The following is a 24,644-nucleotide window of genomic DNA, read 5'->3' on the forward strand; positions in this document are numbered from 1 at the left end:
GATGAGACTCTCGGAGAAACTATAACTATAACCTCATAGCTGTTGATTTTTCAGATCCATCTGCAGTCAGAGTCGGAGTGAATGGGATCTCAGCAGGTACTGGACCTTGACAGGACTGCCTCTTCCCTTCCTATTCCTGTTAAACTGATAATAATATGTAATCATATGCCATCAGCGTATTGAAACAGCTTTCCTGGGGCTGTGTTGGGTCACTAAAGGGCAGCAAAACTCCTAAAGATGCTCAATTTCTGAATGAAATGATGTGCAGGGACAGAATCACGTGTTTCTCGATCTGATTACTCATATTTGCTTCTCTTAAGGTCGTCTTAGGTCTCGGCCGACTCCTGAGGTAAATATCCGTCTCTTCAGCTCATAAACGCTCCGCCGTGTTCACCCGCTCTGACTGCGGCTGCCTGCTGTTTGCTGCCGGGTTCAGGTGTTCGCCGATCAATCGAAGAGGCTTCAGTCTCCGAATTTATCATTTGCGGTGAAAAGGGCGGGGAGGGAAATGAGGAGGACGTGAATCAGAGGCGTAAAAATAAAACGGCGAGCGTCTCAGCGGAGGTCAGATCAGGTGAGCGCTGCGGCTGCCGGCTTCATTTATAATTGCATTAATGGACAAACATCGAAAACAGCAAAGGTTAAAACGAGGCGCCATCCTTTTACTTGTTTCCATCATTTATCCTCTGACAGGAGGCGACACAATCGCCCTTTTATCCACACCCCTCAAATATTTGTACACACACACACACACACACACACACACACACACACACACACACACACACACACACTCTTGAGGAGCATCCCTGAATAAGACAAAGGGTGTTGCATTGCAGTGGCATTGCAGCAGAAAGGATTATTGTTCCTAAATCCAAGAAGCTTTTTACCTTTCCTCTGCAGCTGGTGTCATATTATACTGAACCGTACAGGCCAGCACTGAGGTCACACACACACACACACGCACACACACACACACACACGCACACACACAAACTTGTTTCTTCCAGAAAACACATCTCAAGGTTATTCTGACTTTAACAGGATGATGAAGTCGGGAGGTATTACTCTGAGGTGACACAGCCTGAATCGCCCGCAGGCTTCACCGTTCATCACGCCAGACAGTACCAAACAAAGATTGAATAAAAGCCGACAAATCAACAAATTCTTCCTCAGAGGAGCATTAATATATTCGGTAAAGGTCACGGCAGCTCGACCATGATTTGTCTTGTACACACCGTTCATAATTTGTTTGAAAACTGGCACTAAAGGAAAGGTTATGTAAAGACCAGAACAGACGTCCTCTCTGTGGAGCTTTAATGTGTTGGTGGGCTCTACTGTCAGCGTCATAGATATTAATACACTTCTGTGAACTGAAACATTAAGCCTGAGGGGCAAAGAGAGGAAACAAGCATCGGTTTAATGATGGGAGGTCAGCGTGGGTCCAACCTGAAATGGTTTGCCTCATATTTGTCCTCAGACGGTCAAGGCTTCAAGGACAAATGATCAAGAAGTTAACATCTGACATGTGGAGTCCCTCAGGGCAGCGTTTCGGGTCCTCTTACATGTTTTAATAACGTGGAATCTGTAATTCATAAATTACTTTCTGGAGCTTTACTGATGACAACACTTCACATCAACACATCAAATATCTGCTCGGTTTATCAAGATATCGCATATTTGCAAAAGTGCTTCGACGTTTTCGGAGACGTTTGTTACCCACCAGCTCGATAGCTCGCCGGGAGCTCGAGGGTCACTGATGCGGCCGAGAACGGCACAACTCCCGGCACATCATTTTCAGATCACCGCGGACTTTGGCTACTTGGATTAAACGTAATATATAAGTCACTTAGACAACCTACAAATGTTATTGTTGGGCTTTTTTTTAGTGTTTTGTTTGTTCGTGAGTAAATCGGTTTGGCTGAGATTAAAGTGATTAGATTAGATAAAACTTTATTAATCCCCCGGGTGGGTTCCTCCTTGGTTTTCACACAGCTGACTAAACGTCAAACAGAAAACTGATTAAACAGAAGTGTGAGACGGTCGAGAATTTACGCCAGTGTCCTGTTATATTTTAGATAGTAAGGAGCAGACGGCCGAGTTTATTAAACTCCACCGAGACAGCGGTGACGCTAATCAGAAGGCTAGACCGTCCATTTCCCCAGCCGTTTACTTCCGGCCTACCCGACCTTCTGAGGACCCGCCCCACGTAGAGCGCGAAGGCCGGGTCCTCAGGAGGATGCAGCCAATGAATTTGGACACGACCAATGAGTGTTTGAGGGTAGGCTCATTAACCAACGAGCCTACCCTGGATAATCCTCCTTTCTGAAGCCCGACCACAGGTATCGCCTTCAAACCTGGAAACTACGTCCATGTTTCAACTGCTTATGTTCACAAACACCAATGACTTAAATGTACTGAACTCTTCCCATTCCCAATAACAGCAAAACGCTTCGGATATCTTTTTAAGCTCCTCCTCTTCTGTGACCTGTTTGGGGTCAGCATCAGGTTCAGATCCACTTCCTCATAGGTCATTTTGACCTGTTTGGCAAACACTAAAAGAAATGTTATAACAAAGGAAGTGTTAGAGACTTCTAGCTTCAGCCTAGCTCAACCCAGGTTTAGTCAGTGATACTTTCCCGATCACTGAAGTGCAACATGTCATAGAAAGTCCAGGTCGGCCATTCGATCAAGTCACTTTAATAACATCCTGATATTTGCACCGATTGGTTTTTGTTACACTGATTGTATCATTTTCTTTTGTTTTATTAGGTTTACTGAGCTTCATAAAGATACTTTCTTGCATTATACCAAAGCTTTGACACAGCTTTTTACTGATTTATTGATCAATGCCACACGCTGGAGTAAAATGAGTAAAATCTTAAATCTCTCAGTGGACCAACTTTATAGAATAGGAATCAGTCCCAGTAATATATGCTGGAAATGTAGCTCAGATCCAGTAACATTCATGCATGCCATTTGGGAATGTGGGAAAGTTTATCCCTTTTGGCGAAAAGTATTGGACAAAATAGGATCAAGGGTTTGATGATACCTTTGTCACCAAGACTGTGCTTATTAGGGGATCGGTCGGTGTTACCTGGGGTTTCAAAATATGACTTTGTGGTTATAAAGGTGGGGGTGATCGCAGCGGCTCGAGTTATTCTCAGTGTGTGGAAGGAACCATCTCCTCCAGAATATAATAGGTGGAAAGAAAATGTGCTGAAAATGGTGTCGTATGAAAAATTCTTGGCGAGGATTAATGATGATAGGGAGGGTTTTGACAAATCATTGGTTCGTGTTTTTGGCTCAGATGGTTGGAATTTATTTGGTCGGGGTAATTATCTTTAGTTAAACTTTATGCTTGCTGCGTCGTATGTTTGTGTAGGCACTCAGTAATGGAATAACTTAAGAATTAGATTTTATTGTCCTTTTTTTGCGGGTGTACCGATAGTTAGTATTGACAATAGACCCAAAATACAAAGTGAATTAACCATGGGATTGGAAGCTGTCTTTCCTTTTTTCTTTTCTGTTGTTGTTTTGTTTGTTGTTTTGTTTTTGTTTTCATGTGGTTAAATGTTAAAAACAAATAAAGATGTTCTTCCTCTACCGAAACGTGAAGGCGTCTGTCATCTTTCTGACTAAAGGTCATGTGACCTATCCAGTCGACCTGCGGTGGGCGTACCTGCCGCTGTCCAGGTTCAGTCCAATGATTTTTAAGACACAACACCTCCATCTTTCTTCTCTCGAGCGTCACTCTGAAAACGTGTCCAAAACCTGCCTCCGTCTCAGCTTCCGTCTCTTCCTTTTTCCTCTCGTCGGAGCTGACCTTCCTAGCATGCGATCAGCACCATATGCCTGTTCCCATGGCGCCAAACGCCGCCACCACACATGCACATATGAGCGCCCACACACACGGACACGCATGTAGAGTAAATACACATGGTTTATGTAATAAACTGCAGAGCTGGCATTAAGCTGCAGTTACCACAGATGGATGGAAACACGAGGCGCTTTACGGACCGCCGGCTGAACGTTTCATACGTTTGAAGCTTCCAGAGAAGGAAATAAATTATTGTGATTTTAGAATATTTCTGGAGTTATAAACAACATTACACAACGCTTTGGTAGTGCCTCCGATTTTTGACTGTGGCAAAAAGAAATCCATCATAATCACATTAGTGTAACAGCATCAGGAAGTGTGAAAATGAAGAATCATCCCCAACGAGAAGATTGTTAGAAGATCAGAACCAATCGATGAAAACAACGATGGACACACTTCCTGTTGGGCTCATGAGCTTTGTGAGGCTGTCGTTTCAGCTTTTTTAATCTGGCTGTGACGGTCTGAAGTTTGGAAGAGTTCAAAGGTCTCAGCAAAACCTCAAAGAGCTCCCTGTAGGTGGAGGAGGAGGTGGGGTTGGTGGATGGGTCAACCAAACATCAGACTGTAACGTTCGTGTTTCTTCATTTCCTTTATGTCTTAATATCACTTCAATCTTCAGCCTTTACAAAACAAAAAGCTGCTCTTAGTTTCTATTTCAGGTTACACACCTGAGTGACCTTTGAGTGAGGTCAAAGGTCACTCATCATAGTGACCAAATGAATATACCTGAGAGCAGAGAGAGGAGGAGAGAGACTCTAAAGAAGGAAAGAGTCGAGAAGTCGAGCAAAGCAAAATATTAGATCAGATCAAATTTTAATGAGTCCTGTGGCAGAGCGGCTGTGTACGGGTAAACACGCCGCTCTGCTCAGCTCCATGTTCGTTCGCCCGAGCCGTGTCCAAACACACAACGATTAGGATGTTTAACAGCTGGAGTCGGTGTGTCTGAGAAGACTCTGACACGGCTGTTGACCTTCTGGAACATTTAATTTAGGAAACAGGAGGAGAGAGTGCCAGGAACTCGTTCCCCCGAGCAGATGATTTCAGGGAAACGACGATTCCCTCCAGCTCGGAGGTGTTTACCCAATAAGACTTCTGTTTCAACCCAGATGTTCCCCACGGCGCCGTGAGTCGTCGTCCTTTTTGTCTCATGGAGCACAGAGATCACAAAGCTGCTGAGTTTATTCCTCCAGAGCTGCAGATTTAACCCTCGAGACTCTCAGTGCACACTGGGACAGACTCCAAGTCCTCCGTCTCAGACTGCAGTGGGTATCTGCAGTCCTCGTTTGACGTGGAGGTCCTCTGTGAGGTGCAGCAGGTGGAGGACTGGCTTTAGAGTGTGCCTGAAGGATGCATCCACCCACCAACGTCCTGTCACTCATCGAGCCAAAATCGGGATCAGTCGAAACAACCCTCCACCCACAGGAGGAGCAGATTGATGAGGATCAGGCGGAGGTTTGGTGGACCTGCTGAGACGCCCGATTCTCTGATTTCCTGACGTGCTCAAGCTTTCATTGCTTTCACATGCAGAGGCCTGCGATGTCCACGTGCGATCAAGAGACTTGGACAAACTCTTTAGCCGCGTCCCAGCAGAGGGAGGCGTGTATTCAAACACCCTTTTCCCAAATTCAGCGCAGGCTTCAGAAGAAGGAACACGTACTGGAAACAACAAAAATAACTTCCCACACGTCTTTTTCTGAGCAAGGCTTAAGGTTCAGACCAAGATTAGTCTTTTAAAGATGAGCACACGAGCGGCTGAGTCAAAGGAGAGCGTCCAATCTGTGTGCGGCGGTGGGTAAAAACCGTTTCCACACTCCGCTGTTTCTTTAATAAATGAACAAATAAAGTATCCAACAAGAGAAATGTGACAAATTACTGTTGCAGATAAAATGTGTGGCGATGGAGGAAGTGAAACATGATTCATCATGTGTGAAAGTTGCTGAGAAATTCCCTTGTTTGGCTGCCAGTAAGTTGTTCTGACTAACCAGCATCGGGCTGCAGCCAACGGTGAAGCTGTGATGTGACTTCTGAGGCTGCCAGCTGAAGAAAGGTGGCGAGAGAGACGGCGCCAAGGACGCGCTGCGGCGCTCCGTCCAAACACGACAAGAGAGGGAGAAAAGTCCAACGCGCGTCAGAAAGACGGAGAAAAGAAGTCTGGATGTGACAAAAAACGAAGACTGCGGGAAACACGGCGCCTCAGACAAACCCGACGGGCGCCGAGGTTACAGTGTCACATGAACACGCACACGCAGGCGCACGTAATGAAACGGACGTCAGTCAGACGTGAAGTTCAGCGCCATGCGAGTGACACGAAGACGTAAAGCGACACACAAACGCACACAGAGGCGTTCTCCAGCAGCGGCTTTAGTGCAGAGGGATTCATTCAGCCTGTAAAAAGTGACGGCGTGATGGAGAGAGGCGATAAATTACACACTGCAGAGGGAGCGAGGAGCAGGGAGAGGCCTGCAGGCACAGAGACGCACTGTACCTGACCGCTCTGTGCACATGGACAGGACATAAATTCATCCAGCAAACGTCAAAAAGGCTGTTTAGGAAAGTTACAGGCGAATAGCATCCATCCATTTTCTGCTGCTTATACAGTACAGGTCACGGGGCAGCCGCCTCCTCCAGAAGAAGGAGGCCCTGATGCTGCAGGGCCTCTAATCAAATACCCAAACCATCTAACTGCCTCCTTTTGATGTGGAGAAGTAGTGGCTCTATTTTGAGCTCCTCTGAAAAGATCGAGCTCCTCATCCAGTCCAAGGCGGAGCCCAGACTCCCTTCAGAGGAAACTAATTACTGCTACTTTGGTCTGATTTGGTTTGATCTCATTGTTACAGAGCTGGAGGTGAGCGTAGGAACGTAGCTGTAGAGGTTAATCTACAGCAGCATCACTGCCGTTCCCATTCACAGGCTAATGCTAACTGCTAATGCTAACTGCTAATGCAACCAGCTGGCCAAGCGTTCATTTAAATCCTGTTTAATCCAAACCCTGCTGCATATACAGGAGCCAGCAGGACAGTTTTTATTATTCCTGTGCAGAAACCAAAGATGGAGAAAGAGACAGCAGTCAAAGTCAGAGGTGACACAAACCAACACAGTGACATTACCAACTCTAAAAATGTAAATTATCCAACTGAAGATGGTTTGATTCAGGTCCGGCTGTATCTAAATAAAACTATAAGTATATGTTGTGCACGTCTGAGGACAGCTTGCATGTAAACAGGCGCTTACACTGAGGGACTGTTTGACGCCTGGCATGTCCCCGAATTCATTTATCTATTTGTTTCTGTACGAGTCTGTGTGTGCGTCCGTACTGTGTGTGTCAACGTTAATGAGAGGACGAAGGTTATTTTTAAAGGTTAAACTTCACAGTGACGGCCTGATGGTGGTACCCGTAGGCGGGAGGGCTCCGGGGCAATGATGGCGTCTTTCCCAATTATTGACCTGTTTTGTTTCCTCTGCAGGAAATGAACAGAAGTCATGTGATGTCCTCTGAAGTGATGGAAACCCGACGGCGTGTGAATGAGCAGGTGGCTTCTCTCTCGCCGCCTCTGCAGGAGCATCAGTGTCACTCGCCCCCTCCCATCAGAGGGAGTCCCTCTCTGGCACTGTGACCACTTCCTGCGGCTCACGTCTGTCTTCCTGTTCACGACACACACAACTCACTCGTCAGCACAGACAGTTACACAACCTGGGACGCCCGCCTCTCGCCGTTATTCTCCCTGAATGAAGTGCAGAGTGGTGACGGTTTAACGCAGTAAAAATACACATCGATTAACATGTTTTATGAGCCGTAGACGAGCATTAAACTCACTTCTATCCTTATAATGACAGAGTTTTAAAGATGTTACCCTGTGATGCATGACTATATGATTTTTTTTATGTCCACAGTAAATTATGTACCCAATAATGGACTAAGTATATCATTTTTATCTTACTTTGTAGAGACTAAACCTTTTAGGCTAGTCTACTGCCATGATAAATGTGCACTCATGTATTACTAACTATTTTAATGCAATAAGATCTTCCCCGAATCTCTCGGCTGCCTCCAACAGCCTGTGGAGTCTTTTCTGTACGATGCACAATAAATTTGAGTGAAGGGTTAGACACTCGTACCCACTCAGAACACCTCTATTTCCCTTTTTAGCTCCAACAGTTAGCAATACTAGCTAGTATTAGCTTAGAAATAGAGTTCACTAATCACAAATGTCACGAAATGACACACAAGAGGATAAAAGGCCGTCTTTCTTGCGCCTGATGTTAGCTAACCTGATGTTAGCTAACATCAAGTTAGCTAACATCAGGCACAAGAAAGACGGCCTAACCTGATGTTAGCTAACATCAGGTTAGCTGCGGTGCCTGATGTTAGCTAACATCAGGTTAGCTAACATCACGCACTGGAGCTAAGTTAAAGCTAGCCAGCTAACTCGGATATAATTGGCTAGCTACTTTCAGCAGCTACACTGATCCATGACACATATTTCAACTAAACTACACAAGATTTTAGATGTCAGTGGCACAAAGCAAAGGTGTGTAAGTAACACTTGCTTTCCAAAGTAACAGCCAACATGGTGGCAGTTAGCCAGCTAGCTGTAAATTAGCTATGCAGCATCTATCTGACACTGATGGAACTTTACATCCAACTCAGCTTTGCTATTACTGCACTAACACTGAGGTATACGCCACACTCACCACTTCAGCAGGTATCAGGTGTTCAGCTGCTTGCTAACACAAATATCTAATCAGCTAATCACATGGCACCGACTCAGGAGTTGCTAAAGTTCAAAGATCGGAATGGAAAGAAATGGGATTTCAGTTACTTTGAATGTGGTATGGTTGTTGATCCCAGATGAGCTCGACAGAGTACTGCAGGGATTTACGGACACAACCGTCTCTAGGGTTTACAGAGGATCGTTCAACGCCTTTCTGCTAAAAACAGGAAACTGAGGTTCCAATTCACACAGCTCACCAAATGCCGCCCGAGCTCACGGCACTCAAATGGCCTCCAAATTCACCGGACCTCAGGAACCTTTGGGCTGTGGTGCAGCAGGATTCGTATCACAAATGCAGCAAACAAATGTGCATCAGCTCTGTGAGGCTGTTGTGCCAATATGGACCCAAATCCCCGAGGAACGTTTCCAGCTCCTCACTGAATGTATGGCATGAATAATTAATGCAGCTCTGACATACAGTTCAACCGATAGAGCGAGACAATGAACACAATGTGTGTGTTCTTTAGCAATAATACGTTGTAAGCTTTATGGATTATGTATCTGCAGCAAGTTTCAAATCTTGTCAAGTTAATTATCACAGAAAACGCAGTGAAACCTGGATCTGCCCGAGGGAAACGAGCCCGCCCAAACTCTGATGGATGGTTCAGAAAACGCTCGTGAATCATTGCAGATTTGCTGCATCCTGTCGAGTTTAATCCACTTTAGCTTCCTTCGTTTCACTCCGACTTCCAGCTTCACACTGTTGTGTTTACATTTGATCTGTCCTCGTATCGGCTTAATAAATCCCCCGCGAGGCGCTCTGAGTCATGCTGACCTGTACGAATGTGTTATACTAATAAAGTTTGACTGATTGATAAAGTTTTTCATGTGCGCGTGGTTCTGCTGCTGCTGAGGAACGTCGGTTATTTCATGACCTGCGGTGTGAAGGAGGACAGTTATCTGCCTGACACGCTGTATATATGCAGCCATAAAGCAGCGCGACTGCAGCATCTATGCATCAGAGTGTGTGTGTGTGTGTGTGTGTGTGTGTGTGTGTGTGTGTGTGTGTGTGTGTGTTTGTGTGTGTGTGTGTCATGATAAGTGTGCCTGTGGGGCGGCCGGGCTGCAGCAGGATTTACAGGCGCTGTAGTCGATACAGCAACGTTTATTTAAAACAGCACGTCCCGGAACGACCCCGCATCCATCTTCACTCCTCCTCCTCCTCCCCAAGCTTCTCTTTAACCCCCCTACACTGTCACCTCGTCCTCCTCCTCCTCCATCTTTGTTGCATCTGTTGAAGCAGCACCCCACACACAGTGCTCACAAAGGCTAAAGGTTCGCTTGATTTATAGATGCTAGAGCAGAAGTGAGCTGTCAGGAGAGGCTAACAAGAAAAACAAAATAAAACTGATGGTCTGGGAAGTAAAATGTGCCTCCAAACTGCTTTGTTTTAAACTGAGATAAACAACAAACTGCTGCTCACGCCACACAGTGTGGAAACAAGGACGTAGCCACTGTGCAAATATCAGCAAACGCTCCCCTTAAAAGCTTTGTGTTGATCTCCAACACCATCGTAGCTTTTTGAAGGTCCCACGTATGAGGCTGCGGTAAAGTTCTTACCATAGATTTAGCATCACGGTTGAATTTAAAACACAGCCTATCGCCACTGTGACGTCAGCCATTGGTTTATGTCCCCAGCGTTTGTATTTTCAGGTGGTTGATTGGCCGTTAAAGAACATCTCATCTTTGTTACATGATCAGCAAACACTTGCAGTCATACATGCCATAACCTGTCTATCTGACATCGCGTGTTGTTCCTGCATCGTGATAATGAAGTTTTCCAGGATCAACTCTGGAGCTGACCAATCAGGATGTGGAGGAAAAGGAAGAAAAACGGTCTTTGTTTATCTAAGGTCGTGCCCAAATTCATGGGCTGCTTCCTCCTGAGGACGCATTTGTAGACTGATTACGTCACAGCGACACAACGAAGGCTGTCCAAATTTATAGACTCCTCCGAACGCAGCCGACAAACGCGTCCTCCTTTTCCCCGAATTTGAAGGATGAGTCGGGTAGGGCTGTGCGATATGACCAAAATCTCATATCCCGATATAAGACATCTATCCGATAACGATATAAATCACAAAAATGTAACATTTTCTGTAAATTCTGTGAATCTCGGGCAGCTCGATTTGCGTGACGTGTTTCCAGCTGTGCGTCGTGTACCTGGAGTCGAGTGTTTTAACCGATGCATGAAACGATACATTTTTAGACATAAGTTGTAACGGCGCCGTTTTCTTTATATTTATTACGCGGCGTGCTGCGGGGAAAAGCCTGCTCTAACGTTTGAGTCTAAGCTTTATTTTTTAGCACCTGGCGTCTTTTTTACTTCTCATCCGTAAATAATCTGCATCTTTCACGTGATTCAGTTTATTTTGAAAAGTCTCAACAGGATCTTGAGCTTTATTGTGAAAGGTTCATGTGGAACATAAACAAGCCGACACGTTGCTAACAACAACGCATAAAAACAGGCGTTTGTCCGTCTGTAGTGTGGTTATATTAAATATAAGAGAAAGAGAGAACTTTAAGAAATTAATAATAACTACAGTGACATCAAAACATGAAAAAATATTACTGTCAACAGTTTATTTTGACACCACGAAACAAACGATAGCGTAAAATGAAACGATAGACACTTTTATATCGTCATCTGATATATATCGTTATATCGAACAGCCCTAGAGTCGGGTGTGTCCTTCGTGGCCTACCATATCCCAGAATTCATAGCGCGGCCCAGTCAATTCCAGTTTCCAACAATGGCGGCCGCTACTAAGTTTTAAAATTACTCTTATTAATCTTTCTGGGTCACAAAATAAACTTTTAACATATTTTCAGCTGTGCAAACATCAAATATCTGCTTGGTTTATCAAGATATCGCATATTTGCAAAAGTGCTTCGACGTTTTCGGAGACGTCTGCTACCCACCAGCTCGATAGCTAGCAGGGAGCTTGAGGGTCACTGAAGCCGCCGAGAACGGCACAACTCCCGGCACATCATTTTCAGATCGCTTTCGCTACTCAGGTTAAACGTAATATATAAGTCACTTAGACAACCTAAAAATGTTATTGTTGGGCTTTTTTCAGTGTTTTGTTTGTTCGTGAGTAAATCGGTTTGGCTGAGATTAAAGTTATTAGATTAGATAAAATAAAACTTTATTAATCCTCCGGGATTTTCACACAGCTGACTAAACGTCAAACAGAAAACTAATTAAACAGAAGTGTGAGACGGTCGAGAGTTTACGCCAGTGTCCTGTTATATTTTAGATAGCAAGGAGCAGACGGCGAGTTTATTAAACTCCACCGAGACAGCGGTGACGCTAATCTGAAGGCTCGACCGTCCAATTTCACAGCCGTTTACTTCCGGCCTACCCGACCTTCTGAGGACCCGCCCCACGTAGACCGCGAAGGCCGGGTCCTCAGGAGGATGCAGCCCATGAATTTGGACACGACTTAAAACTCTGGAACAAATGGGAAGCATTCCAGTCTTTCCTTTATTAATCTATAAAAATAAATAAACATACAATAAATACACGATGACGTCTGGTTTGCCGTTAGCCAAACTTAGCTTACTCGTGTTGGTTTGGTACTGATAGTTTTTAAAAGCATTAGCTAACTTATTGGCTAATGCTAACTGAACATCCAGACAATGTGATTGGTCAGTGGCAGCACTGACCCTGGACAACACTTTAATGATGGTGTAGGAAAAACGCCAACACATTGGATCACGCCCAACGCTGATGGCAGTGTTAATGGGCGTGAGGTTTGCACTGTGAGACTGTGACTACTGCACAGCTGCAGCTCAGCGTCCATCATCCTGTTTGTTCTTCCTCCTGCAGTCTGCTGTCGTCTCTGCTCACACAGACTCTCTTCTCTGCAGCGACAGAAACTTTACTTTTTTTCTGAGTCCAGTTAAACGAGGGGAGACGCTCGGGAGAAGCTGCCTTCACCACTCTGAGTATGATGGAAGAGAAAGTCTCCTCCAGCTTCCTGTTTCCCACCTGAACCAGTCACATGACTGAAACCAGCTTTGAAGAACAGACGTCCAGTTAAACCTGCGTCAGCTTTAATCATGGCTTTAAAAACCCTGCAGGAAACACCTGAGCAGTGCCGGCTTCATGTGAGGAAGTTTGTGAATGAAACAGCAGCAGAGCTCGTAGACGAGCGATATTTATCCTCCCTGATTTATTCATTTTCATTGCAATACTCCTTTTTTCCTTCTCATCGTTCATTAATATTGCACGGAGGCTCTGTGCCGTCGGCAAACTCTTTGTCTTCATGGAAATCCAGTCCAGCAGCGGCGGCTCGGAGCTGCTTTATGAATGTAAGAGGCCGGTCGGTCGGTCGCTGCATCGATCGGTCGGCGCCGTCGCCGTCCTGAGGGACAGCGAGGGCCGATCCGAATCAATCATCCTCTGCTGTGGCAGCTCAAAGCTCGGTTTTTCTCCCCCGATCTGTCAGATTCAGCAAACAGCAGCTGGAATATGTGGAGCCGGCAAAACAGAAAGTTAACTGTTCCCGTACAGCAGGCCGACGACCTTCACTGCTCCGTGATATCTGCACGGAGTCAGACCTGAAGCTTATGACAGCTCACAGGCCACCGCAGTTCAGAGGACACCACAAACACCACCGCGAGCATGGACGAGGCCCATCGGGTGACCGGCGCCGCGCCGTCAGCCGAATGTGTTTATCAGCGTGTAGCTGCAGAGCCCTGCAGGACACCGAGTTCGACCTGTGCTGCTGCAGATACGCCCTGCTGCACGAACTTTAACCAGAAACTAAACTTTTAGCAAAATAAAGACAAAAATAATGCAGGTTCAGTTTAATTTGACTGAAGTGTCAGAGCCGATGGAGCACATCAAACAAATCTCTCACACCAGGATTCATCCACGCTCGCCCCTGAGGTTCAGCTAGGTGTCTTTTCCTAATTTAGTGCTTAAAGAACATATATTAGAGAATATAAAGAACCGCAGCTGTTGCAGCTGTTGCAGCTGTTGCAGCATGCGCAGTGGTTACATGTAAACTCTTTTTATTATCCTACTTCTTAAAGTTCATGAATGCAACAGAAACATGAAGATGAGGCGTTACTGTCAGGAGTATGCAAAGTAAAAAACGATCACCCACGATGCACTGCAGCGTCGCCACACGTGCAGAAACGTGATTTACGCCCGTTAGTGATGTTTACACTGAAGCACAAGTGTCACAACAGCAGCTCCGACGACGACAAAGGTCGTGACCCCGGATTAGAACGAAGGAGCCGCGGTCAGCTGTAATGGTACTGGCGTGCTTTAGGCCTCAGACCTGGAGACTGGTTAACAGCCAGTATTGTTCCCTTACTGGTTTTGACTGGTTACTGGAGGTTGCTGGCAATCAGTGTCAAACTGATGGCTAAAGGCCCATTCAACATCTACCTGGTAACCACTGGTTACTAGGGAAACACGGGTGTTCCGCAACCGCTACCTGCAACCATCAAAACCCTCTATTGGCTGCTAGGGGGTGCTCTTTGCCTTCAAAGTAAAAGCGGTGCCTTTTCAAATGTGTCGTTTATCGTAGAAATGCAACTTAAAGTGTTCGGTGCTGTGGGCGTGGCTCGTTTAGCTATCAGACACACAACAGTGGCGGTACGGGCTACAGTGTCTCCATCTGCGCTCCCTGCCGCCATCATGGACCGACTGGGCGGTTCCAACGTTCTGAGCTAACAGACCAACGTGAGGGGGCGCCCCTGCTGAACCCTCAGACTGGGAACTCTGGAGCGCTGAACTCTCACTTCAAGTCAAACATGATGTTAAATAATCAAGATTTCAATTAAGACAAAATCAGAATGATGATTATTTTGTGACCCAATCAGGTGGCGTGGGTTTGGAGCTGAGTCCAAGACAAAACAGCTCACCTCGCGGTGCCGCCCGCGCGAGCGGAGAAACCTGTACGGCTTAAATGTAATTGAGATGAAAGGTGTTTGTAATATTGACGTTTTCTGCCTCAAGCGTTCAATAATTCAGCACCGACAGCAGCTCGCTTTAAAGTCGCTCTGATCAGGTTCACTGGTAAAAATAACTTTGGATGGAGCTTCACCTCTGACTGCAGGACGACCTGAAGCACCGACCACCTGTGTGTGTGTGTGTGTGTGTGTGAGAGACAGGAAGTGTGTAGGTGTGAGAATCCTGGCTGCGATACAGTAAACATATGCTGAGGAGACACTGGAAAGATTGCAAATTGGAAATTGAAAATATTCTGCAAACACACACACACACACACACACACACACACACACACACACACACACACACACACACACACACACACACACACACACACACACACACACACACACACACACACACACACACACACAGGGAGGGGTTTTTAGCCAATTTCGGCGCTTTGCAATTCATATCTGCCGTGTTTGGGGATTTGATGGCGGCAGACGTTTAGCTGTCACCCACACACGGCGGCGTCCTCTGGGTGTGACGGCGGGCAGGAATCCGCTCGCTGATAATTATACAGTATTGGCACGACGCTGACACATTTCAGCAGCTTTATGAAAACACGCTGCGGCTGAAAATAGACAAAGTGTTTGTATGAAAATAAAATGCAAAGCGAGCCGTGAAATTCTGAACGAGACAAATGGAGGACGGTTCATTTGGAGGCTGCAGATCCGACAGAGACGCTAATGTTTCGTTTATTTTTATAAAACAGAAACATGTCGCAGAGGAAGTCTGATTTGTTCACATTTAATGTTGGCAGATAAACTCAGTCACTCAAAGCTTGTTGGAAGTCAGAACGAAACAATAAATAACAGAAATGAATGAGTGAAAAGGCAGTTAACAGAATATATGATTAGAATAATGTGATTCATGTTAGGGATGCAACGATACCAATTTTTTCAAACTGATACGATACCGATACTTGGATCTGAGTACTTGCCGATACAGAGTACAAAAACCGATACTTCTACCACACACACACACACACACACACACACACACACACACACACACACACAAATGCAATGAATTGGAAGACAGGTTTTATTTTATTCTCTGCCGATAAAAAATAAAATCTTAATAAAAATGACCACAAAAAAATTTCAAGTGAAAAATCAGCACTTCTGTTAAATTATTGCAGAGTCTCCACATTGTAATTTTACAAAATATCACTGAACTATTGGCACTGTCTCGAGCTTTCAGAATAATAAATAAACACTTCTGTTTGGAATAAAATAAACTTTTAAATTATTGCAGAGTGTCCAATTTTATATCGCAGCTCGAGTATGCTGAGAAGACGGTGCAATCCTATGTTTTCCACGACCGGCATTGGCTGGTCATCCAGAGCGATAAAATGAGTCAGAGCCTCTGTTATTTTAACTGCGCGTGGATTTTCTCTTGACATTTTTCATCGCTTTTCCAAAACCTGAGTTAAAGTTGGCTGTTCCACACTGCTGACATTTTGTTTAGCCTAGCTACAGCAGCCTCCAGTTTCTCTTTTTTATCTGGAGCTGCCAGTCTCACTCGTCTAACCCTGTGCCTGTTTAGCACGGGATGTCCCCCTAGTGGCCAATCTAAAAAACTACAACAGAAATGACAAGCCACCCTCTGATTAATGAAATAAGTTAGTATCGGTTAACTTTTACGAGTATGAGTACACACACATTTTACAGTATCGGTGCATCCCTATTTCATGTTGTCACCCAGACCCTTTAAATAAAAAGTTTGGCCTTTTTTGCTGTTATTTAAAACTGGATGACAGGAAAGTGTGGAGAAGGATTATTACAGGAATTATTACATTTCTATTTTTTTAAGTTTTATTTCAATTTCTAAATTTTATTTTCCTCATTTTTTATTTACATTTTTCCAATTTAATACTCAATTTCTAAACTTATTACTTAAATGTTTACCTTTTTTAAAATTTAATTTTCACCTTTTTTGCATTTTCTTATTTTCTTATTTTTTACATGGAAATGTTCCATTTTATTTCCTACTTTGATTTGTAGTTTACTGTTGATGTTGCTGATTATCTTTGGTCCTGTCTTTCACGCACCAAAGCTGCATTATTAGCATTAGCTGACTCATAAAGCTGCTCTCTGTGTTGGAGCTGATTATGATCCAATCAGGAAAGTGTTTCATGATTTAGCAGTGGGATCATTTCCTTCTGGACCTCCTTTCACAACCAGAGGAGTCGCCCCCTGCTGGCCACTAAAGAAAAGTGCAGACTGAAGGCACCCACACTGGCTTAACTATGTCCATTATTTCCATGGAGTCAGTGGTGGAAGCCGCTCGCCTGGTTCTGTTGCAGTTCCAGTTAAAGCAGACGTCTTCCTCCTCAGCGTCTGCTCTGACTGCATTGTTGGGTTTTACCTTAGAATAAAGCAGCTGCAGGTGACTGCTGTGAGCCTCTAGTGGACATTAGAGGAAGTGCAGTTTTTGACCCTTATTCCTTGCCTTGAATCTTTAGACCCACAGTCAGACTTTAAGACTCACGGTTCCTCCTCAACAGCAGAACGTTCCTGAGAACGGCCCGGACTGACAGCACAATCCTCCACGTGCAGGCGTGCTCTGCCTCGACAAATGTGACCGAATCTCAGGAGGAAGTAGAGCGTGTGATCCGTTCTGTGATCTATCAGGTCAAACGTAAGACTGTAGTTTAACAAAGACAGATCAGGAAGTCTGTAACGAGGGAGGGGGGCTGCTCTCAGGGGGGGCTGATCACTGTAGGAGCACAAACCACACGTCTGATTTTCACTCTCACTGATAACTCATTAACCCTTTAAAGACCATCACAGACCCAAGTTTATCTTCGTATTTTTACCTGCTGTAGTGACGTTTTTGAGCATTTCAAGTTGCTACATCAACACAACCGTTATATTCACGTTTTCATAATATGTATGCATTAAGTCCAGAGTAACCACAGGAACATCCCTACTGAGCTACGTCCCTCAAAACTGTCAATGCAAAGAAGTTCGAAGGTCCAACCACAGGAGGTTTATTTCGAGTGTCTTCATAGTTTCACTTTTGAGAAATTTATAAACTGCAGGAAAAACAAAAATATTATTCTGCACAATTTGCAAAATAAAAGTGTCAAAATAAAGTATTTCCAACAGAAAGTCAAACACGACTTTCAAACACACCAGCAAACCTTTGAAAGGCTCTGCAGGGAAAAAAAAACTACATTTCCCACGAAGAATGACATCACTTCCGGTTTTCACAGGTAATAGTGGAAATACGTAGTTCGTACTGACGTTTTTTCCAACGTAGAAAGTGCTGTGAAGCTGATCAGATCGATGTGTTTCTGGATTATGTTTTTGCTGTTTATATATATATAGATATAGATAGATTAGATATAGATATAGATAGATATAGATATAGATCTATATATCTATCTATATATATCTATATCTATATCTCTATATCTAGATATAGAGATACAGATCTAGATCTAGATATATCTATATATATATATATCTATCTATATATATATCTAGATCTATCTAGATCTAGATCTATATCTCTATATCGATCTAGATCTATATCGATCTAGATCTCGAGCTCGATCTCGATCGATATCGATATAGATCTAGATCTAGATAGATCTAGATATATATATAGATATATATATATATAGATATATCTAGATCTAGATAGATATAGATATAGAGATATAGATATATAGATATAGATAGATATAGATATATATGTCTATATTGCACTAGCTCATGTGGGGATTTAAAATTAGTTACACAAACGGGAGCGTGCCTTTAAAAAATGGGCTTAGAAAGGTTTTAAATAAATGACTGAAGCTCGAATGTTTCAGTTCAGTGTGTAACAGAAACTGTAACAATAACAGTTTCAACCTGACGCACCTGAACACCGAGTCACGCTGCCTCCATCAAAAAGAAAAACAAAGATTTATGACTAATTAAAAAAGACAAATTAAGAGTCAGAAGTTTCACTTTTATCTTGCACTTTTGAATTTTTATTACATTTTAACTTTGTCTAATTCTTTATCTTGTTACTTGCTCTTCAGTTAAAAACGACTTTGACGTTCTGACTTTGTATCAAAAGTGAGACAATTTCAAAAGTATGATTTTTTTCATCTTTTCTTGTGTAATGTCAGCTTTTTATTTCAAAATTAAGAGTTTTCTTTAGTCACAAGAACGTGGTTCATCTCGCAGTTAAGATATTTCAAAATAAGATTCAATGCTAGCTTTCTCTCCAATGAGTTTTATGTTGGAATGTTGATTTATTTACTTACACTGATGACGATGATGATGATGATGATGATCTCACAATGTCAGATTTTTTTCTTACGTGACTTTTCGTTTAGTAATTTTGTTTCAACAGTTTAACTTTTTAATCTCAGAAGTAGACTTTAGTGTCACGCCAGGTCAAATGTTTTATTCTGTAATTTAGACTTATTGTGTCAAAAGCATGGCATATTTTATTTTGAAAATCCTCCAAATGTGATTTCGGTATTAAATTAAAATTGTTCACGTTCACTGTTTGGTTCGTAATTTCACCTGTGACACTGTGATTGTTGATAGACTGAAATCAGCTTCCACACTGATGGATCAAATAACAGCATCTATAACTGTGCTGTGTGGTGATCATGTTTGTGTGTCTTGTGTTGCTGCTCACAGACACGCTGCTAATATGAAACATTATGAGGCTCTAGTAAAACAGCCGTCGTCAGCCTGCAGCCATGAAGAGTGTGAGCACAGCAGCAGCGTCACAGAGCGCCACTCGGGCTCTTTTATATTCTCCTGTAATCTCGTGTCAGGCCCTCAGAGAGCCTGACACACTTCGCTGCCTCCTTATTAGCGCCTGAATGTTTTATTTTCACACTTTTACCGAGCGCTTGGATCAGGACGGAGCCGGCGCTCACTTTCAGAGACCCACGAGGCCTCGCAGGTCATAAAACATGGATTCAGATGAAGGGAAGCGAGCGAGTCCCGACGAGCGGTGCGAGGACAAAAGCAGGAAAACTCAGAGTCGCACAAAGCCGAGGACGAGCATCGTCCCGGTGTGTCAGAGGCCACGATGGGAGTCCAGGAAGTGCTTCACATATTATATAACAAAGCGAGTGTGTGTGACTGTAAGGTCTGCTGGGCTCAGCAGGTTCAGGAAGGGCTTTATTGAGCAGATGGAGGACACACACACACACACACACACACACACACACACACACACAGAGAGAGAGAGCAGGGAAGCTGTACACACCGACATGCCAGAGAAATCAATTTGACATCCTGGGTGATATTTGGAGAGCAAAGGATTCTCTCTCTCTCTCTCTCACACACACACACACACACACACACACTCACACTCACTCCTCTCTATCTCCCCTCACCTCACAACAATTAGCGCAGCAGCTAATTTGTCCTCTCTGACAGCAGAACAAATGCTAACGCTCCCCATCGCTAATACAGTTAGCATACCAGGCCGGGTCATTACTCGAGGCGGAGCGACTGTGCCTACTGCCTCGAGCTCGCCACACGCTATTAACAGTGATGGCGGCAGAGGAGCTGGATGGCACCCGCACCAACACCTGGTGCTAAACTCCTGCTCAGAGGTACGTCGGCACAACATCTGCAAGCTGATACAGGAGGAGGCAAGGCAGCAAGGACAGGAAAGAGAAATGAAGGAAAGGGAAGGAAGGAAGCAAAGAAAAGGAAAGCAGAAAGGAAGCAAAGAAAAGGAAAGCAAAGGAAAGGAAAGTGGAAAGGAAGCAAAGAAAAGGAAAGCAAAGGAAAGGAAAGTGGAAAGGAAGCAAAGAAAAGGAAAGCACAAAGGAAGCAAAGAAAAGAAAGCAAAGAAAAGGAAGCAAAGAAAATGAAAGCACAAAGGAAGCAAAGAAAAGGAAGCAAAGAAAGGAAAGTGAAAAGGAAGCACAGAAAAGGAAGCAAAGAAAAGGAAAGCGGAAAGGAAGCAAAGAAAAGGAAAGCAGAAAGGAAGCAAAGAAAAGGAAGCAAAGAAAAGGAAAGCAGAAAGGAAGCAAAGAAAAGGAAGCAAAGAAAAGGAAAGCAGAAAGGAAGCAAAGAAAAGGAAGTAAAGAAAAGTAAAGCGGAAAGGAAGCAAAGAAAAGGAAGCAAAGAAAAGGAAAGCAAAGAAAAGTAAAGCGGAAAGGAAGCAAAGAAAAGGAAAGCACAAAGGAAGCAAAGAAAAGAAAGCAAAGAAAAGGAAGCAAAGAAAGGAAAGTGAAAAGGAAGCACAGAAAAGGAAGCAAAGAAAAGGAAAGCGGAAAGGAAGCAAAGAAAAGGAAAGCAGAAAGGAAGCAAAGAAAAGGAAGCAAAGAAAAGGAAAGCAGAAAGGAAGCAAAGAAAAGGAAGCAAAGAAAAGGAAGCAAAGAAAAGGAAGCAAAGAAAAGGAAAGCAGAAAGGAAGCAAAGAAAAGGAAGTAAAGAAAAGTAAAGCGGAAAGGAAGCAAAGAAAAGGAAGCAAAGAAAAGGAAGCAAAGAAAAGGAAGCAAAGAAAAGGAAAGCAGAAAGGAAGCAAAGAAAAGGAAGCAAAGAAAAGGAAGCAAAGAAAAGTAAAGCGGAAAGGAAGCAAAGAAAAAGAAGTAAAGAAAAGGAAAGCAGAAAGGAAGCAAAGAAAAGGAAGCAAAGAAAAGGAAGCAAAGAAAAGGAAGCAAAGAAAAGTAAAGCGGAAAGGAAGCAAAGAAAAGGAAGCAAAGAAAAGTAAAGCGGAAAGGAAGAAAAGAAAAGGAAGCAAAGAAAAGGAAGCAAAGAAAAGGAAGTAAAGAAAAGGAAGCAAAGAAAAGGAAAGCAGAAAGGAAGCAAAGAAAAGGAAGCAAAAAAAGGAAAGCCGAAAGGAAGCAAAGAAAAGGAAGCAAAGGAAAGGGAAGCAAAGAAAAGGAAGTAAAGAAAAGGAAGCAAAGAAAAGGAAGCAAAGAAAAGGAAAGCAGAAAGGAAGCAAAGAAAGGAAAGCAGAAAGGAAGCAAAGAAAAGGAAGCAAAGAAAAGGAAGCAAAGAAAAGGAAAGCAGAAAGGAAGCAAAGAAAAGGAAGGAAAGAAAAGGAAGCAAAGAAAAGGAAGCAAAGAAAAGGAAGTAAAGAAAAGTAAAGCGGAAAGGAAGCAAAGAAAAGGAAGCAAAGAAAAGTAAAGCGGAAAGGAAGCAAAGAAAAGGAAGCAAAGAAAAGGAAGCAAAGAACAGGAAGCAAAGGAAAGGGAAGCAAAGAAAAGGGAAGCAAAGAAAAGGAAGCAAAGAAAAGGAAGCAAAGAAAAGGAAGCAAAGAAAGGGAAACAAAGAAAAGGAAAGCAGAAAGGAAGCAAAGAAAAGGAAAGCAGAAAGGAAGCAAAGAAAAGGAAGCAAAGAAAAGGAAGCAAAGAAAAGGAAGCAAAGAAAAGGAAGTAAAGAAAAGTAAAGCGGAAAGGAAGCAAAGAAAAGGAAGCAAAGAAAAGTAAAGCGGAAAGGAAGCAAAGAAAAGGAAGCAAAGAAAAGTAAAGCGGAAAGGAAGCAAAGAAAAGGAAGCAAAGAAAAGGAAAGCAGAAAGGAAGCAAAGAAAAGGAAGCAAAGAAAAGGAAAGCCGAAAGGAAGCAAAGAACAGGAAGCAAAGGAAAGGGAAGCAAAGGAAAGGGAAGCAAAGGAAAGGGAAGCAAAGAAAAGGGAAGCAAAGAAAAGGGAAGCAAAGAAAAGGGAAGCAAAGAAAAGGGAAGCAAAGAAAAGGAAGCAAAGAAAAGGAAGCAAAGAAAAGGAAGCAAAGAAAAGGAAAGCAGAAAGGAAGCAAAGAAAAGGAAAGCAGAAAGGAAGCAAAGAAAAGGAAGCAAAGGAAAGGAAGCAAAGAAAAGGAAGCAAAGAAAAGGAAGCAAAGAAAAGGAAGCAAAGGAAAGGAAGCAAAGAAAAGGAAGCAAAGGAAAGGAAGCAAAGAAAAGGAAGCAAAGGAAAGGGAAGCAAAGGAAAGGGAAGCAAAGAAAAGGAAGCAAAGAAAAGGAAGCAAAGAAAAGGAAACAAAGAAAGGGAAGCAAAGAAAAGGGAAGCAAAGGAAAGGAAGCAAAGAAAAGGAAGCAAAGGAAAGGAAGCAAAGGAAAGGAAGCAAAGGAAAGGAAGCAAAGGAAAGGAAGCAAAGAAAGGGAAGCAAAGAAAAGGAAAGCAGAAAGGAAGCAAAGAAAACGACGCAAAGGAAAGGAAGCAAAGGAAAGGAAAGCAGAAAGGAAGCAAAGAAAACGAAGCAAAGGAAACTAATGGACGATTCAGGCTCCGGTTACCTTGGCAACCAGAGTCTGGATTGTCCATTAGCGACCAACTATGAGCTACACAGCGATGCCTGACTCTTGCATTTCTTTAGGGCAGAGGTGGATGAGGAGGGCTGGATTTGTTTATTTGGCTCCACCTTCAGCTTCCTGTGGCTGTGTTTCCTTTCAGGAGCATCTGGAAGGAAAAGCTTCGCTCACTTTTACTTCGAGTGCTGATGCTCGATTGTTGGTTTTTCTCTGTACCTATGAAGCGCCTTGAGGCGACTTGTGATTTGGCGCTATATAAATACAATTGAATTGAATGCTGCACTGATGCTGCAGCTGCCAACCAATTCCCAAATCCCTCCAATGTGATTCTCTCTGAGTCATTTTCACATCCATAGTCTCCGCCCACTGGCGACCTGCAGCACGCTAACATCATTACATCGATGCAGTCTGATGTTAGCGAGCAGCTCCACTAAAGCAGTTACAGCCATACACCTGGGGTATGACCCCATTTACAATCCCATCAACACCGGCATGGAAGAAGATTGGCCTTCTGGGTAATGTAGTTCAGATTCAGAGACTTGAAGGATGGCGAGGTCTTCTGAGCTCGACGGAGCGATGGATGTGAGGCAGGATGGACAGAGAGGAGTTTTAAAGAGGAAAGCCAGCACAGAAACACACCTGCTGGTGAAGTGTGTGTGTTTGCAGTGTGAAAGGCAGCAGATGGTGTCGTGAAATAACAGGATCAATCGTCATTTTCAGTCGACAGCTTTCCCCATTAACTTCTGCTCTAACCGTTTTTACAGCATTCCCACTCTTTGAATGGAGGAAACACACTGATGTGAGCTTACAGCAGAAATATGAAGTTTTTCATACGGGTCCACATTTTCCAATGCACGCTATTTTCTGCAAGTACCGCCGCTTCGCCTCTGGACGCAATCGGTCTCTATACAGTCCATTCTCTTTTGAGCTGCTTTTAAGCATCTTTCTTCTTGTCGTCGTTCCAACACAGTGTGTTTGTTTTAATTCGTAGATCCCGAAAATGGCGCCGCGCTCCCACAATGCATTGCGGCGTGACGTCAACTCCAAAGCCCTATAAATGAGTGAAAGAGGAAACGCCCACATCTGGAGCAACTTCTCCATCAGACATCAAACTGTTTCATTTCTATGATATTTCCTGCCTTTAACTTCCCTCAGTTTGATTCTTTAGCTGGAAATGATGACAACACCACCATATGACCATGCAGTGCACCTCAGCTACATCCTCCACCCACCCACCCACTCACCACGGACGGTTATAAAACACTTCAGAGCCCACAGCCTGCTCAAGATATTACAGTGACCACTTCAAATCATCCTGCTGTCAGCTGACGGGAAAACTCAGCCTCTACAAAATCCAGAGCATCCTGGACGAGCCCCCAATTTATGCGAAAACTCAACTCATGAGTTCAAGGACTGAATGTTTTTAGAAAGACTAGTTTGGTTTCATGATGTCAAGAAGTAGGAAAAGAGAAGGAAAAAAGAACATGAATTAAAGAAAGCAGAGAATAGAAATAGAACTTTAACGTTAGAAATGAAATAGAAACGAAATAGAAAAGGAAAAGCAACAGAGACAGGAAAGGCAAAGGCCCTCTAAAGCCAAAACGGACATGCCAGTGTTTCCCCCCAAAGAGGTGGCAGTGTCAGGTATCGTGGTAGCTACGTCCACCTTTAATATCTGTACCTGTTATGTTCGACCTCACACACGGTGACCCTGGTGGTGCTCACATAGATACAAGCTTTGACCACATCCAGAGCCGCTGCTTCACACGTCCACGAACGAGCTTCATAC

The 24,644-nt window shown here is 43.7% G+C and overlaps 1 protein-coding gene across 3 annotated transcripts in view; it reads right to left on the reverse strand.

Moving 5' to 3' along the window:
• The window catches only part of fars2 (phenylalanyl-tRNA synthetase 2, mitochondrial), a 132,361-nt gene that overhangs the window by 97,644 nt on the left and 10,073 nt on the right, over nt 1-24,644 (reverse strand). Inside the window, exon 1 of one of the 3 annotated variants that reach the window (XM_006808243.3) lies at nt 7,325-7,435. The exons of the other annotated variants lie outside the window; for them this stretch is intronic. The gene's annotated coding sequence lies outside the window, so the exon portion shown is untranslated. Of the gene's footprint in view, nt 1-7,324; nt 7,436-24,644 lie in introns of those variants that run through there. 3 annotated transcript variants of the gene reach the window in all.

This window comes from Neolamprologus brichardi, chromosome 9 (assembly GCF_056152115.1).
Source record: "Neolamprologus brichardi isolate AB-2024 chromosome 9, ASM5615211v1, whole genome shotgun sequence".
Lineage (NCBI taxonomy): Eukaryota > Metazoa > Chordata > Actinopteri > Cichliformes > Cichlidae > Neolamprologus > Neolamprologus brichardi.